This window comes from Coffea arabica, chromosome 9e, assembly GCF_036785885.1.
Source record: "Coffea arabica cultivar ET-39 chromosome 9e, Coffea Arabica ET-39 HiFi, whole genome shotgun sequence".
NCBI classification, from domain to species: domain Eukaryota; kingdom Viridiplantae; phylum Streptophyta; class Magnoliopsida; order Gentianales; family Rubiaceae; genus Coffea; species Coffea arabica.
Window position 1 is genome coordinate 15,560,047 of NC_092327.1, and position 17,412 is coordinate 15,577,458.

The following is a 17,412-nucleotide window of genomic DNA, read 5'->3' on the forward strand; positions in this document are numbered from 1 at the left end:
AATTGTACTTGGCATATGTATATGAACCTTTTGGAACCAAAACCCTTGAGCTTGTGGCTCGGGGCGACTTTCGAGTAAAGTTTGTGAAGTTTGCAAAGTTTGTGAGTTCGTGGGCCCGATCTAAGACCTGTTTGGACTATTCGAGCTGGTTAGGGCTTGGTCGAAGTCAGTCCAACTTAGTCTGAGGTCACCAAGTTTGTAGGTTCATGTTATGAACCAATTTTGTGAATCCGGTTCACCGAGAAGGTGACCAAGTTTGTGACCCGAGCTTGTGACTCAAGCTCAAGTTTGTGATTTCGTTCGCCCGGGCAAGTTTGTGAGGTGACTGGCCAGTGAGGGTGATAAGGTGTCGGTGGGTGTACAAGTGAAGTTCTACGGACCATTGAGTGTGGTCGACGGAGTGTCGGCAGGAGATCACGCATGGCATATGAATTGGCTTTGGAGCCACCTGTATCCTTATTATGTGATGTTACTTTTCTGCTTTTGCTTTACTCTTACTGTGTAACTGTTGTTACGTGAAATTTATGCTTTCGCCCCTGTTTACTTACTAAGCATATAGCTTACCCCTTTCCTTTTGTTTTCCTTAGCAGGGGCTGACGCGGGGACTTTTGGCTCGTACACTAGTATAGTTAGATTGGCTTGTATTAGTTAAACAGTTAGGATGTTTGTTTTAGTTTTGGTGGTTTGTATAAGGACCCTTCTTAGGGTCTATCTTCTGCTGGTTGTGGTTATAGTGTATTAGAGTGGTTTGACTCGAGACTTTTGAAGATGTAAATATAACTTTTGGGATTGTATATATTGTATATAGTGCTCTTTCGATTTATCTAGTTTTATTTCTTTAAGTTTTGAGTCCTGGCGCGAGCTAGGCAGGCGGCCCGCCGATACCCTTGGGTTCGCCCTTGGGAGAAGTGGGATCGTCACATAATGGCAGCAATCTTGCTTGTTCTCTCTCTCTTTCTCTACACACACACACACACACAAAGCCAATGGCATTCATTAATCTTCTCATATAGTGCATATGGCTTTTCACAATTTATTGCTTCCTATGCTGATGTTCAATACAATATGCAGATAAGACAAAGGTTTTGGAAGTTGACCCATCATATGATCAAGCTAGAAGACAGATTGTTCGCTTGGAGCCATTAGCAGATGAAAAACGTCAAAAGATGAAGGAAGAAATGATTGTTGACCTTTGGTGGTGTGAACTTCTTTGGGTAGTTGCTGTTAAATGACTCTTTTTTGCTCTTCACGTGTAAATATAGAAATGCTTCATTTTTGCAGAAGAAAATGTGTTCCAGGGGAGAAGAGTGGAGGAGGAGAAGAGGATCTAGAATTTTTGCAGAAGTAAGAGGAACTATTGTGAGCTGAGGTGGCTAGTGCATTAGGAAGATTCTGGAGGAAGGGGAAGGTTAATGTGAGCAGATAAAGCTTTGCTTCAGGTGCTGCTAAAGAATAGATACTTGTGGATGACAATTTCTGAGTAAATTAGCTGAATGCCCTTTTACTTGATGATCATTTCCCTTAAATAAGAATTTCTGTACAATCTATTTTAGGTAGTCATCTATACATAACTAATTACAGCTAATGTCCTGATTACTGATATTCTATTCTAGGTAAGTATATATACACAATTAATGAACAAATCTTGGGCATGATTTATGCCATAATCTTTGCTACAATTTCTGCCATCATCTTATGCCATAATCTCTACCATTGATATCCCCCATCAAATTGATGCTGGGTGATCAACTAGCATCAAATTGTCAACAAGAAAGTGATGTCTAGGTTTGGAAAGAGCCTTAGTGAACACATCAGCAGTTTGGAGAGCAGTGGTGATATGTGGAAGAGAGATGACATGAGCATCAAATGCTTCACGAATAGAGTGACAATCTACTTCAATGTGCTTGGTACGCTCATGAAATACTGGGTTAGCAGCAATTTGAATAGCACTAGTGTTATCTGCATGGAGCGGAGTAGGCTCAATTTGAGGAAACCCAAGTTCACCCAACAATTCACGAAGCCAAACAATTTCAGAACACGCAGAGGACATGGCCCGATACTCAGACTCAGTAAAAGACTTAGACACCCGATCTTGCTTCTTGCTTTTCCAAGAAACGAGAGAGTTACCAATAAACATGCACCAACCGGTAATGGAACGTCTAGTATCAAAACAACTAGCCCAATCAGCATCACTGTATGCAACCAGACGAATAGGAGAGTCGACTTGAAAGAAAAGACCTCGAGCAGAAGTGCCTTTCAAATAGCGAACAATGCGACGAACAGCGGCGAGATGAAGGTGCCTAGGGGCTTGCATAAATTGACTGACTTGTTGAACAACAAAAGAAATATCAGGCCGAGTAATAGTCAGATAATTGAGGCTGCCTACCAGCTGTCTATATAAAGAAGGATCAGATAGAAAATCACCCTCATCATGACGATATTTAACATTCACCTCCAAGGGAGTATCAACTGAATGACCATCTTGAAGGCCAGCCAAAGCAATTAACTCTTGAATGTATTTATGCTAGTGTAAGAAGATACCAGCTGAGGTGGAACGCACCTCAAGACCTAAAAAATACTGTAAATGACCCAAGTCCTTCATATGAAAAGAAGTCTGAATATGATCTTGAAGCTTAGAAATCAAGTCAATAGCAATCCCTGTAATAACAATATCATCAACATATACCAGAAGCAGGACAATTCCTTTAGGTGTGTTGCAAAGAAACAAAGAGGAGTCATACTGACTTTGGACAAATGAGAAATTAATAAGCGTAGAACGAACCTTATCAAACCAAGCACGTGGAGCCTGTTTCAAACCATAGAGTGATCGTTTCAACTTACAAACATCAAATGAAGGTGTAGAAAATAACCCTGATGGTGGAGTCATATAAATTTCTTCTTTAAGATCCCCATGCAAAAAGGCATTCTTAACATCCATTTGTCGCAATGACCAGCCCTTAGAAGCAGCAATAGCTAGAACAAGGCGCACTGTTGTCATTTTTGCGACGGGTGCAAATGTCTCCTCATAATTTATTCCATATTCTTGTTTATTACCAAGTGCCACCAATCTCGCTTTATATCGATCAAGTGAGCCATCAGACCGGAGTTTAATGGAATAGATCCACTTACAACCAATGGGCTTAACACCACTAGGGCATGGAACAATATCCCAAGTATGATTCTCCTGGAGAGCATGAAGTTCTTCTTGCATAGCTTTTACCCAACATGCATGCTTAGTTGCTTGAGAATAAGAGGTAGGAACTGCAGTATTAGCTAAAGTGGCAGAGAAGCCATACCTAGCAGGAGGTTGACGGATACGAGAAGATCTTCGAAGAACCACTGGAGCAGGCATTGGTTTAGGGTCGGGAAGGATTTGTGATGATGGGGCCCTGCATCGTTGATAGACAATGCCGGGTTTAAAACGCTTAATTGGTGGCGAGATATCATCAAAGCTAGGAAGAAGGACACGCTTGGAAGGCAAAACATGCTGCTGAAAATGTAACGACCCCACCTCCTCCTAAGGCGTACCAGAGGGTTCGGCGGGCCGCCTGCCCAGCTCTCGCCGGGACTCAGTCGTTCGCTACAGTCCTCAATTAAAAATTGAAATAAATCACAAGAATAAATAGGGCATTAATTCAAACTTAAAGCGGAACTCATATACATTGCCAACCCAAAAGAGAATATGAACATCAAATATACAAGGGTTCTCAATCCTTCATACGTCCAGCCCGTGCCAAGCACTAGGCGAGAACCACTACAAAAGAAACAAAAGAAACAAAACTAGATTGGCTAGTCTATCTCAAGCTCACGTCCTTGCTCGCCTTTCCCTGTAAGGAAAACAAAACTAAAGGGATGAGCTAAAAGCCCAGTGAGGTTCCGAACACATAATCAGATAATCAATCCAATACATTAATCATGGAGTATCAATAATTCAAGAAACATTTACAATGGAAAGCGATAGTAACACATTCATTAAAAGGATACGGCTCACAAGGAGTAATTCGTTATTTCGTTCATTCGTTCTCCTGACATTTCCCCTTATTCCTCCCATCATTTGAAACTGCATTTTTCGTTTATCAATAACCCTCGTTCGATCGTTTGTTCATTCATTCATTCATTCACCCCCGTCCTGGCCGTTGGCCAGTCTCCACCAACCTACAGGGTAATACTCGAGTATACCGAACGTTCACCCAAGTCCCTAATCGCCCGACCGAGTCCGCTTCTGGCTCGAGACGACCGGTAACAAGGGGCAATGACCAGTTCAGCCCGAAAGGCTTACATTCATGCGCAAGTAACATTTCAATCATTAAATCCTTGAAAATTGCACAGTTATTTAGGTCGAGTGCGATAAAGTACACACTCGCCTAGGAAGCTCGTTTTGGAAATCATTAAAAGCACTTAACACATTAGCAAATGATAACAACAAGCCATAGAATCAAATAAGGAACACTCACCTAGAAATGCAAAATATCGTGCAAAATATCCTTCCGGATATTACCCTTAATCACCAATGAAACCTAAGGTTGAACAAGAGAACATATTATAGTTTATCGAGCAAAACATTTAAGGGAAACAAAGAAACCCGACTAATTAAGAGTAACACGTGTAAAGATGACTTTCAAGTAAGAAGAGGGTTGTTTGAACCCAAGGATGAAAAATCATGTTTTAAAATGGAAAACCGGTCATGGTATTGGCCAAACAAAAGCATACAAGTTCAAATAGAAACCTAGCCATCGGGCGAAAATTTGGGCAGCACGCCCTTTGTGTTTACCTAATTTTCCAGCCATTTTGGCTTCATTATTTTTCCTCAACCACAACCCAACATCACACATAAGCAATTCAAGTCAAGAGCCATTCCATAGGCTCACAATATCATAAGAATAAGAAATACAGTAATAACAAGTGCAGAAATTCAATTTAGCAAAAGACAGATTTGACGTATGAAAGCGGAAATAACTTATCCGAGGCTACGCTTATCGGATTAAGACGTAACCTATGCCATTTCGAAGCTAAGACTCAGGGCTACAATGTTCATGAAGGTCACTTAGTCCAGTTTCTAATGTAACTTGGTCCAATTCTCGAATTGCTAAACCAGAAACCAATTCGTCGGCTGCTTAATCGCAGAACACTGTAATGGTCATAACTCAGTGTACAAAAATCCAATTCAGGTGTTATTAGAGGAATTTTAAAGCTACTTCAGAACACTACAACTTTCATGTTTTGGTCCAGAGCTAAATCAGAATGGATCCTGGTCAAAAAACGTGATAAACTGGACTTAACTGGTGGAACGGACTGCTGGGAAATACTTAGAACAGTAAGGGTATTTTGGACTTTTCACGTCCTACGTTGCTCCGATTGAGCTGAAATTTTGTAGGCACCTATAAAATTCCATTCTCTACAACTTTTATTCTTTGAGCTAAGGCCAATTAGGCCTCTAACACACAGATACAAATTCGGACAGAATGTTGGGAAAATTTTCCAGATTCTGGAATTTTAAGTTTCTAGTGCAACTTTCCTTAATTTCTTGGTCTAATCACTACCACAACACCCTATAAAACTTCAATTGCAACATATAAGCATCTTACAACAATTTGGGCAGAATTTCCACAAGCCCTAGTTCATCAAATAAATTGGGGAAAACTTCTAAAACATGCTAATCATCCATGATTCCACCACAAAATCAAACTACTAAGCTTAATTTAACAAAATTGAAAGCAAAACTTAGAGAGATAAACTCTCTTACCTTGAATAAAGGTCACTACAAGTAGCCCAAGCTTTCTCCTTCAAAAAACTCACCACAACTCACTTACTAGTCACTCAAGAACAAGTTTAATCGGTTTACTTTGTGTGATTTCTTCCTAAGTTGTTGGATTGAAGATGAAATGAAATGTTTTCCTTTGGGTTTTTCTTCTTGCTTCTCACGGCCAGCAACAGCAGAAATGAAGAAGAAATTGGCTAAGTGTTGGAGTTAAATGGATGGTAATTGTCTTGGTTAAGAAGCCATGAGGTGGTGACAAGTGTCACCACCACCACCTCTTTTTTTTTTCTCTTTCTTTCTTGCCTTTCTTGGCCACTAATTTCGGTCAACCTTGCTGCAATTTAAGAAGATATTATGTACAAAAGTCAACAAACTTGTTGGGTAAGAAAAATGGTGGTCAAGCAGTGCGTTCAATCGGTAATGCGCGGGACCCGCCGGTTCGCGCCGTTTTTCTTAAAAACTCACGTACTAGGGTTTTTACTTCCCATTCACTAACCTTATATCATTTCCACTAGTCACATATTATTTCTCACTTAAAAGTCACTTTTAATCCCCAAATTAATTCTTACTCTGTACCGAAAATTCATCCGGCGAAAAATCGCGAAAACCCTAATTTCGCTCCAAACTTGAAACCGAAGCGTAAAACCCTATTTTCTAGGTTTATCTACACTTAATGTGTAATATTTGGGTAGTGGCCTTTGATAAATACTAATTTTTCAAATAAAAGGTTATTTTTGAGGAAAAATACAAGGAATTTGCGAGTCCTCACATTCTCTCCCCCTTAAAAAAATTTCGTCCTCGAAATTTTACCTTCAGTTGCCTCAGACGAGTCCGGAACTTGTCGGTTGTCTAAAGCATAAACCTTTGCCGGTCCGCTAGTTCGTTTCCCTCCTTCATTCACTTGTGACTTAGCTCCATCCAGTTGCAGAGTATTGCTTTCACGTGACTGTCTCCTCGGACAGTTGCTAACTTGATGATCGCCACTTCCGCAGATTAAACATTTCCGCCCCTTTCTCCAACAATCGCTTTCGACATGATTTGCCTTTCCACAGTACCCACAGACCACGTGAGAAACCATCTTTTTGCTTTCTTGAAAACTTTTCCCAAATCTGGTTTGGCTTTCTTTTGTAGATCCTTCACCTATCGCCCCTAATGTCCATGGTGGGTGGGACAAAAAGTTCACTTTTTGCACTTTGGAAGGGACTCTCGCTTCACTTAATTCCTCCACTACACTACTCGATGCACTCCTTTTCTGGGTCTGGGAAGCTTTTATCTGTGCCTTTGCAGTCTCGATTCTTTGAGCTTTCTCAAGGGCCTCCGTAAACGTATTCACTTGTACTGCCACTAATGCTTCTTGGAGTTCCAAATTTAATCATTGTATAAACCGTCTTACTCTTCGCCGTTCTGTGGCCACCAATTCAGAAGCAAACTTGGATAGTTTCGTAAATTTCGTTTCATATTCGGCCACACCTAACGTTCCCTGGCGTAGTCCAATAAACTCTTCTTCTCTCCTCTCTTGAACTAAAGGAGGGAGGTATTTCTCGTTAAATTTCCTTATGAAATTCGTCCATGTCCATACGGTCTGTTCTCTTTCCCATTTTGCTTTAATAACGTTCCACCACGCTCGGGCCGATCCTTCAAATTGGAACACCGCAAAATTTACTTGTCTTTGCTCGGTGTAGTTCAAGACGGTGAAAATATTAATCATGGCCTCTAACCATTGTTCGGCTATATCCGGATCAGATCCTCCAAGGAATTTCGGAGGAGTAAATTTCTGAAACCTCTCAAGAGCCTTATCTTCTCCGATTTCAGGGTTTCGGGGTTGATTCACGGCCATTTGGCCTTGTTGATCCACCAGTCTTGCCAAGATATCTGTCATTTGTTGCATTACCGTTGCCATTTGGTCTTCGGCTTCAACCCTCGTTCCTTGCTCTTGTGCAGCTGTTGTTTCTCTTTCCTCTCTTGGCTCTTGAGCTCGTTCATTCCCACGGCCATGTCCACGTCCACGGCTACGTCTCCCGTCCATATATATGTTTTCCCTCTCTTTTCTTTTCCCCCAAAAGGTAATTTAGTAAATAAACACGATAAGGTTACTAAAGTAACTATTGAGGGCACCAAATATTCAAATAAACATATACCCACATAACACGCCATACCAAAAAGACGGATAAGCAAATACACAAATACATATCAAGTTGAACAGATAACCATGTACATACAGGTATACTAACGTCATGTAGTAACAATATACAGGTAAATCAAAAGAAAAAGGTGAAGTCGCCCCAGTATCAGCCCGTCTGGTCTCTCACGTCATTTACTATCCAAACTAGATGTCCCTGACCTCTTGTGCTCATTCTAGTCAGACAAAGCCTGTTCATGTTCCCAAAATACAAGTCTCAAGTATTTAGCAGCACCTCAACTATAGAGTACTCAGGCACGAGAATCCGAAAGAAGATAATTCACATCTCGAGCTGCAGTCTCAAGAGTAAACTATCTACAATCGGAATTCCTACCTGACATACCTATCTATGGTCTTCCGATACCATGAGAAAGATTTAAGGCCTATAACATTCGTAATTCATAGCTTCACTTAGTCCCTCATACTTTTCACCACTTAGTCCAGGGTCACTCCACGTAGAAACCACGCGAAGCAGCTATAAGTTTTATCCCTCAATCGCTTAACTTTCAAGTCCAATCAAATCCCACAGTCCGGTATCCTAATCTTTAATCTAGGATACACTACAGAGATCTGAAGCCTAAGCTCTGATACCACTTGTAACGACCCCACCTCCCCCTAAGGCGTACCAGAGGGTTCGGCGGGCCGCCTGCCCAGCTCTCGCCGGGACTCAGTCGTTCGCTACAGTCCTCAATTAAAAATTGAAATAAAACACAAGAATAAATAGGGCATTAATTCAAACTTAAAGCGGAACTTATATACATTGCCAACCCAAAAGAGAATATGAACATCAAATATACAAGGGTTCTCAATCCTTCATACGTCCAGCCCGTGCCAAGCACTAGGCGAGAACCACTACAAAAGAAACAAAAGAAACAAAACTAGATTGGCTAGTCTATCTCAAGCTCACGTCCTCGCTCACCTTTCCCTGTAAGGAAAACAAAACTAAAGGGAAGAGCTAAAAGCCCAGTGAGGTTCCGAACACATAATCAGATAATCAATCCAATACATTAATCATGGAGTATCAATAATTCAAGAAACATTTACAATGGAAAGCGATAGTAACACATTCATTAAAAGGATACGGCTCACAAGGAGCAATTCGTTATTTCGTTCATTCATTCTCCTGACATTTCCCCTTATTCCTCCAATCATTTGAAACTGCATTTTTCGTTTATCAATAACCCTCGTTCGATCGTTTGTTCATTCATTCATTCATTCACCCCCGTCCTGGCCGTTGGCCAGTCTCCACCAACCTACAGGGTAATACTCGAGTATACCGAACGTTCACCCAACTCCCTAATCGCCCGACCGAGTCCGCTTCTGGCTCGAGACGACCGGTAACAAGGGGCAATGGCCAGTTCAGCCCAAAAGGCTTACATTCATGCGCAAGTAACATTTTAATCATTAAATCCTTGAAAATTGCACAGTTATTTAGGTCGAGTGCGATAAAGTACACACTCGCCTAGGAAGCTCGTTTTGGAAATCATTAAAAGCACTTAACACATTAGCAAATGATAACAACAAGCCATAGAATCAAATAAGGAACACTCACCTAGAAATGCAAAATATCGTGCAAAATATCCTTCCGGATATTACCCTTAATCACCAATGAAACCTAAGGTTGAACAAGAGAACATATTATAGTTTATCGAGCAAAACATTTAAGGGAAACAAAGAAACCCGACTAATTAAGAGTAACACGTGTAAAGATGACTTTCAAGTAAGAAGAGGGTTGTTTGAACCCAAGGATGAAAAATCATGTTTTAAAATGGAAAACCGGTCATGGTATTGGCCAAACAAAAGCATACAAGTTCAAATAGAAACCTAGCCATCGGACGAAAATTTGGGCAGCACGCCCTTTGTGTTTACCTAATTTTCCAGCCATTTTGGCTTCATTGTTTTTCCTCAACCACAACCCAACATCACACATAAGCAATTCAAGTCAAGAGCCATTCCATAGGCTCACAATATCATAAGAATAAGAAATACAGTAATAACAAGTGCAGAAATTCAATTTAGCAAAAGACAGATTTGACGTATGAAAGCGGAAATAACTTATCCGAGGCTACGCTTATCGGATTAAGACGTAACCTATGCCGTTTCGAAGCTAAGACGCAGGGCTACAATGTTCATGAAGGTCACTTAGTCCATTTTCTAATGTAACTTGGTCCAATTCTCGAATTGCTAAACCAGAAACCAATTCGTCGGCTGCTTAATCGCAGAACACTGTAATGGTCATAACTCAGTGTACAAAAATCCAATTCAGGTGTTCTTAGAGGAATTTTAAAGCTACTTCAGAACACTACAACTTTCATGTTTTGGTTCAGAGCTAAATCAGAATGGATCCTGGTCAAAAAACGTGATAAACTGGACTTAACTGGTGAAACGGACTGCTGGGAAATACTTAGAACAGTAAGGGTATTTTGGACTTTTCACGTCCTACGTTGCTCCGATTGAGCTGAAATTTTGTAGGCACCTATAAAATTCCATTCTCTACAACTTTTATTCTTTGATCTAAGGCTAATTAGGCCTCTAACACACAGATACAAATTCGGACAGAATGTTGGGAAAATTTTCCAGATTCTGGAATTTTGAGTTTCTAGTGCAACTTTCCTTAATTTCTTGGTCTAATCACTACCACAACACCCTATAAAACTTCAATTGCAACATATAAGCATCTTACAACAATTTGGGCAGAATTTCCACAAGCCCTAGTTCATCAAATAAATTGGGGAAAACTTCTAAAACATGCTAATCATCCATGATTCCACCACAAAATCAAACTACTAAGCTTAATTTAACAAAATTGAAAGCAAAACTTAGAGAGATAAACTCTCTTACCTTGAATAAAGGTCACTACAAGTAGCCCAAGCTTTCTCCTTCAAAAAACTCACCACAACTCACTTACTAGTCACTCAAGAACAAGTTTAATCGGTTTACTTTGTGTGATTTCTTCCTAAGTTGTTGGATTGAAGATGAAATGAAATGTTTTCCTTTGGGTTTTTCTTCTTGCTTCTCACGGCCAGCAACAGCAGAAATGAAGAAGAAATTGGCTAAGTGTTGGAGTTAAATGGATGGTAATTGTCTTGGTTAAGAAGCCATGAGGTGGTGACAAGTGTCACCACCACCACCTCTTTTTTTTTTCTCTTTCTTTCTTGCCTTTCTTGGCCACTAATTTCGGTCAACCTTGCTGCAATTTAAGAAGATATTATGTACAAAAGTCAACAAACTTGTTGGGTAAGAAAAATGGTGGTCAAGCAGTGCGTTCAATCGGTAATGCGCGGGACCCGCCGGTTCGCGCCGTTTTTCTTAAAAACTCACGTACTAGGGTTTTTACTTCCCATTCACTAACCTTATATCATTTCCACTAGTCACATATTATTTCTCACTTAAAAGTCACTTTTAATCCCCAAATTAATTCTTACTCTGTACCGAAAATTCATCCGGCGAAAAATCGCGAAAACCCTAATTTCGCTCCAAACTTGAAACCGAAGCGTAAAACCCTATTTTCTAGGTTTATCTACACTTAATGTGTAATATTTGGGTAGTGGCCTTTGATAAATACTAATTTTTCAAATAAAAGGTTATTTTTGAGGAAAAATACAAGGAATTTGCGAGTCCTCACATTCTCTCCCCCTTAAAAAAATTTCGTCCTCGAAATTTTACCTTCAGTTGCCTCAGACGAGTCCGGAACTTGTCGGTTGTCTAAAGCATAAACCTTTGCCGGTCCGCTAGTTCGTTTCCCTCCTTCATTCACTTGTGACTTAGCTCCATCCAGTTGCAGAGTATTGCTTTCACGTGACTGTCTCCTCGGACAGTTGCTAACTTGATGATCGCCACTTCCGCAGATTAAACATTTCCGCCCCTTTCTCCAACAATCGCTTTCGACATGATTTGCCTTTCCACAGTACCCACAGACCACGTGAGAAACCATCTTTTTGCTTTCTTGAAAACTTTTCCCAAATCTGGTTTGGCTTTCTTTTGTAGATCCTTCACCTATCGCCCCTAATGTCCATGGTGGGTGGGACAAAAAGTTCACTTTTTGCACTTTGGAAGGGACTCTCGCTTCACTTAATTCCTCCACTACACTACTCGATGCACTCCTTTTCTGGGTCTGGGAAGCTTTTATCTGTGCCTTTGCAGTCTCGATTCTTTGAGCTTTCTCAAGGGCCTCCGTAAACGTATTCACTTGTACTGCCACTAATGCTTCTTGGAGTTCCAAATTTAATCATTGTATAAACCGTCTTACTCTTCGCCGTTCTGTGGCCACCAATTCAGAAGCAAACTTGGATAGTTTCGTAAATTTCGTTTCATATTCGGCCACACCTAACGTTCCCTGGCGTAGTCCAATAAACTCTTCTTCTCTCCTCTCTTGAACTAAAGGAGGGAGGTATTTCTCGTTAAATTTCCTTATGAAATTCGTCCATGTCCATACGGTCTGTTCTCTTTCCCATTTTGCTTTAATAACGTTCCACCACGCTCGGGCCGATCCTTCAAATTGGAACACCGCAAAGTTTACTTGTCTTTGCTCGGTGTAGTTCAAGACGGTGAAAATATTAATCATGGCCTCTAACCATTGTTCGGCTATATCCGGATCAGATCCTCCAAGGAATTTCGGAGGAGTAAATTTCTGAAACCTCTCAAGAGCCTTATCTTCTCCGATTTCAGGGTTCCGGGGTTGATTCACGGCCATTTGGCCTTGTTGATCCACCAGTCTTGCCAAGATATCTGTCATTTGTTGCATTACCGTTGCCATTTGGTCTTCGGCTTCAACCCTCGTTCCTTGCTCTTGTGCAGCTGTTGTTTCTCTTTCCTCTCTTGGCTCTTGAGCTCGTTCATTCCCACGGCCATGTCCACGTCCACGGCTACGTCTCCCGTCCATATATATGTTTTCCCTCTCTTTTCTTTTCCCCCAAAAGGTAATTTAGTAAATAAACACGATAAGGTTACTAAAGTAACTATTGAGGGCACCAAATATTCAAATAAACATATACCCACATAACACGCCATACCAAAAAGACGGATAAGCAAATACACAAATACATATCAAGTTGAAAAGATAACCATGTACATACAGGTATACTAACGTCATGTAGTAACAATATACAGGTAAATCAAAAGAAAAAGGTGAAGTCGCCCCAGTATCAGCCCGTCTGGTCTCTCACGTCATTTACTATCCAAACTAGATGTCCCTAACCTCTTGTGCTCATTCTAGTCAGACAAAGCCTGTTCATGTTCCCAAAATACAAGTCTCAAGTATTTAGCAGCACCTCAACTATAGAGTACTCAGGCACGAGAATCCGAAAGAAGATAATTCACATCTCGAGCTGCAGTCTCAAGAGTAAACTATCTACAATCGGAATTCCTACCTGACATACCTATCTATGGTCTTCCGATACCATGAGAAAGATTTAAGGCCTATAACATTCGTAATTCATAGCTTCACTTAGTCCCTCATACTTTTCACCACTTAGTCCAGGGTCACTCCACGTAGAAACCACGCGAAGCAGCTATAAGTTTTATCCCTCAATCGCTTAACTTTCAAGTCCAATCAAATCCCACAGTCCGGTATCCTAATCTTTAATCTAGGATACACTACAGAGATCTGAAGCCTAAGCTCTGATACCACTTGTAACGACCCCACCTCCCCCTAAGGCGTACCAGAGGGTTCGGCGGGCCGCCTGCCCAGCTCTCGCCGGGACTCAGTCGTTCGCTACAGTCCTCAATTAAAAATTGAAATAAATCACAAGAATAAATAGGACATTAATTCAAACTTAAAGCGGAACTTATATACATTGCCAACCCAAAAGAGAATATGAACATCAAATATACAAGGGTTCTCAATCCTTCATACGTCCAGCCCGTGCCAAGCACTAGGCGAGAACCACTACAAAAGAAACAAAAGAAACAAAACTAGATTGGCTAGTCTATCTCAAGCTCACGTCCTCGCTCGCCTTTCCCTGTAAGGAAAACAAAACTAAAGGGATGAGCTAAAAGCCCAGTGAGGTTCTGAACACATAATCAGATAATCAATCCAATACATTAATCATGGAGTATCAATAATTCAAGAAACATTTACAATGGAAAGCGATAGTAACACATTCATTAAAAGGATACGGCTCACAAGGAGCAATTCGTTATTTCGTTCATTCATTCTCCTGATATTTCCCCTTATTCCTCCAATCATTTGAAACTGCATTTTTCGTTTATCAATAACCCTCGTTCGATCGTTTGTTCATTCATTCATTCATTCACCCCCGTCCTGGCCGTTGGCCAGTCTCCACCAACCTACAGGGTAATACTCGAGTATACCGAACATTCACCCAAGTCCCTAATCGCCCGACCGAGTCCGCTTCTGGCTCGAGACGACCGGTAACAAGGGGCAATGGCCAGTTCAGCCCAAAAGGCTTACATTCATGCGCAAGTAACATTTCAATCATTAAATCCTTGAAAATTGCACAGTTATTTAGGTCGAGTGCGATAAAGTACACACTCGCCTAGGAAGCTCGTTTTGGAAATCATTAAAAGCACTTAACACATTAGCAAATGATAACAACAAGCCATAGAATCAAATAAGGAACACTCACCTAGAAATGCAAAATATCGTGCAAAATATCCTTCCGGATATTACCCTTAATCACCAATGAAACCTAAGGTTGAACAAGAGAACATATTATAGTTTATCGAGCAAAACATTTAAGGGAAACAAAGAAACCCGACTAATTAAGAGTAACACGTGTAAAGATGACTTTCAAGTAAGAAGAGGTTGTTTGAACCCAAGGATGAAAAATCATGTTTTAAAATGGAAAACCGGTCATGGTATTGGCCAAACAAAAGCATACAAGTTCAAATAGAAACCTAGCCATCGGGCGAAAATTTGGGCAGCACGCCCTTTGTGTTTACCTAATTTTCCAGCCATTTTGGCTTCATTATTTTTCCTCAACCACAACCCAACATCACACATAAGCAATTCAAGTCAAGAGCCATTCCATAGGCTCACAATATCATAAGAATAAGAAATACAGTAATAACAAGTGCAGAAATTCAATTTAGCAAAAGACAGATTTGACGTATGAAAGCGGAAATAACTTATCCGAGGCTACGCTTATCGGATTAAGACGTAACCTATGCCATTTCGAAGCTAAGACTCAGGGCTACAATGTTCATGAAGGTCACTTAGTCCAGTTTCTAATGTAACTTGGTCCAATTCTCGAATTGCTAAACCAGAAACCAATTCGTCGGCTGCTTAATCGCAGAACACTGTAATGGTCATAACTCAGTGTACAAAAATCCAATTCAGGTGTTATTAGAGGAATTTTAAAGCTACTTCAGAACACTACAACTTTCATGTTTTGGTCCAGAGCTAAATCAGAATGGATCCTGGTCAAAAAACGTGATAAACTGGACTTAACTGGTGGAACGGACTGCTGGGAAATACTTAGAACAGTAAGGGTATTTTGGACTTTTCACGTCCTACGTTGCTCCGATTGAGCTGAAATTTTGTAGGCACCTATAAAATTCCATTCTCTACAACTTTTATTCTTTGAGCTAAGGCCAATTAGGCCTCTAACACACAGATACAAATTCGGACAGAATGTTGGGAAAATTTTCCAGATTCTGGAATTTTGAGTTTCTAGTGCAACTTTCCTTAATTTCTTGGTCTAATCACTACCACAACACCCTATAAAACTTCAATTGCAACATATAAGCATCTTACAACAATTTGGGCAGAATTTCCACAAGCCCTAGTTCATCAAATAAATTGGGGAAAACTTCTAAAACATGCTAATCATCCATGATTCCACCACAAAATCAAACTACTAAGCTTAATTTAACAAAATTGAAAGCAAAACTTAGAGAGATAAACTCTCTTACCTTGAATAAAGGTCACTACAAGTAGCCCAAGCTTTCTCCTTCAAAAAACTCACCACAACTCACTTACTAGTCACTCAAGAACAAGTTTAATCGGTTTACTTTGTGTGATTTCTTCCTAAGTTGTTGGATTGAAGATGAAATGAAATGTTTTCCTTTGGGTTTTTCTTCTTGCTTCTCACGGCCAGCAACAGCAGAAATGAAGAAGAAATTGGCTAAGTGTTGGAGTTAAATGGATGGTAATTGTCTTGGTTAAGAAGCCATGAGGTGGTGACAAGTGTCACCACCACCACCTCTTTTTTTTTTCTCTTTCTTTCTTGCCTTTCTTGGCCACTAATTTCGGTCAACCTTGCTGCAATTTAAGAAGATATTATGTACAAAAGTCAACAAACTTGTTGGGTAAGAAAAATGGTGGTCAAGCAGTGCGTTCAATCGGTAATGCGCGGGACCCGCCGGTTCGCGCCGTTTTTCTTAAAAACTCACGTACTAGGGTTTTTACTTCCCATTCACTAACCTTATATCATTGCCACTAGTCACATATTATTTCTCACTTAAAAGTCACTTTTAATCCCCAAATTAATTCTTACTCTGTACCGAAAATTCATCCGGCAAAAAATCGCGAAAACCCTAATTTCGCTCCAAACTTGAAACCGAAGCGTAAAACCCTATTTTCTAGGTTTATCTAAACTTAATGTGTAATATTTGGGTAGTGGCCTTTGATAAATACTAATTTTTCAAATAAAAGGTTATTTTTGAGGAAAAATACAAGGAATTTGCGAGTCCTCACAGAAAATAGTACTCATGCTCAAAGAAAATTACATTTCTAGAAACGCGAAAATGGTTAGCAACAGCATCATAGCATAAAAATCCTTTCTGAGTGGTGCTATAACCCATAAAAGCACACCGAACTGATTGGGCTGTAAGCTTGTGACGCTCATGAGGTGGCAAGTGAACAAAAAAAACACAGCCAAATGGGTGTAACATGTGATAATCAAGATGGACACCAAAAAGGCGATAATAAGGAGAGTCAAAACCCAATTGCTGAAAAGGTAGACGATTAATCAAATACACTGCAGTTGTCAAAGCTTCAACCCAAAATTTAGATGGCACTGAAGACTGTAAGAGTAATGTTCGAACAATATCCAACAAGTGACGGTTTTTACGCTCAGCCACCCAATTCTGTTGGGCCGTATAAGGACATGATCGCTGAGAGAGAATGTCTTTATGTTGCAAGAAGGCTTGAAAGGTATGTGACACATATTCGCCATCATTATTAGATCGGAAAATCTTAATAGTTGTGGAAAATTGTGTCTCAATATAAGCCACAAAAGTTTGAAAAATAGTAAATACCTCAGCTTTGGTGCACAAAAAATATATCCATGTGAACCGACTATAGTCATCAATGAACGTCACAAAATATCTATAATGCGCATGTGAAATGATAGGAGTAATGCCCCAAACATCACTGTGTATTATCTCAAAACATGCATTAGCACGACTACCATAAGTAGGAAAAGGTAAAGTTTTGCTCTTTCCTAACTTACAAGTAGAACAATCAAGAGACAATGCATGAGTAGAACACTGATTTTTTTTTCAAGAAGAC

General features: G+C 40.2%; 1 pseudogene; it reads left to right on the forward strand.

Annotated features, from left to right (window-relative positions):
- Positions 1-17,412, forward strand: part of LOC140014614 (uncharacterized) — a 48,779-nt pseudogene that overhangs the window by 23,712 nt on the left and 7,655 nt on the right.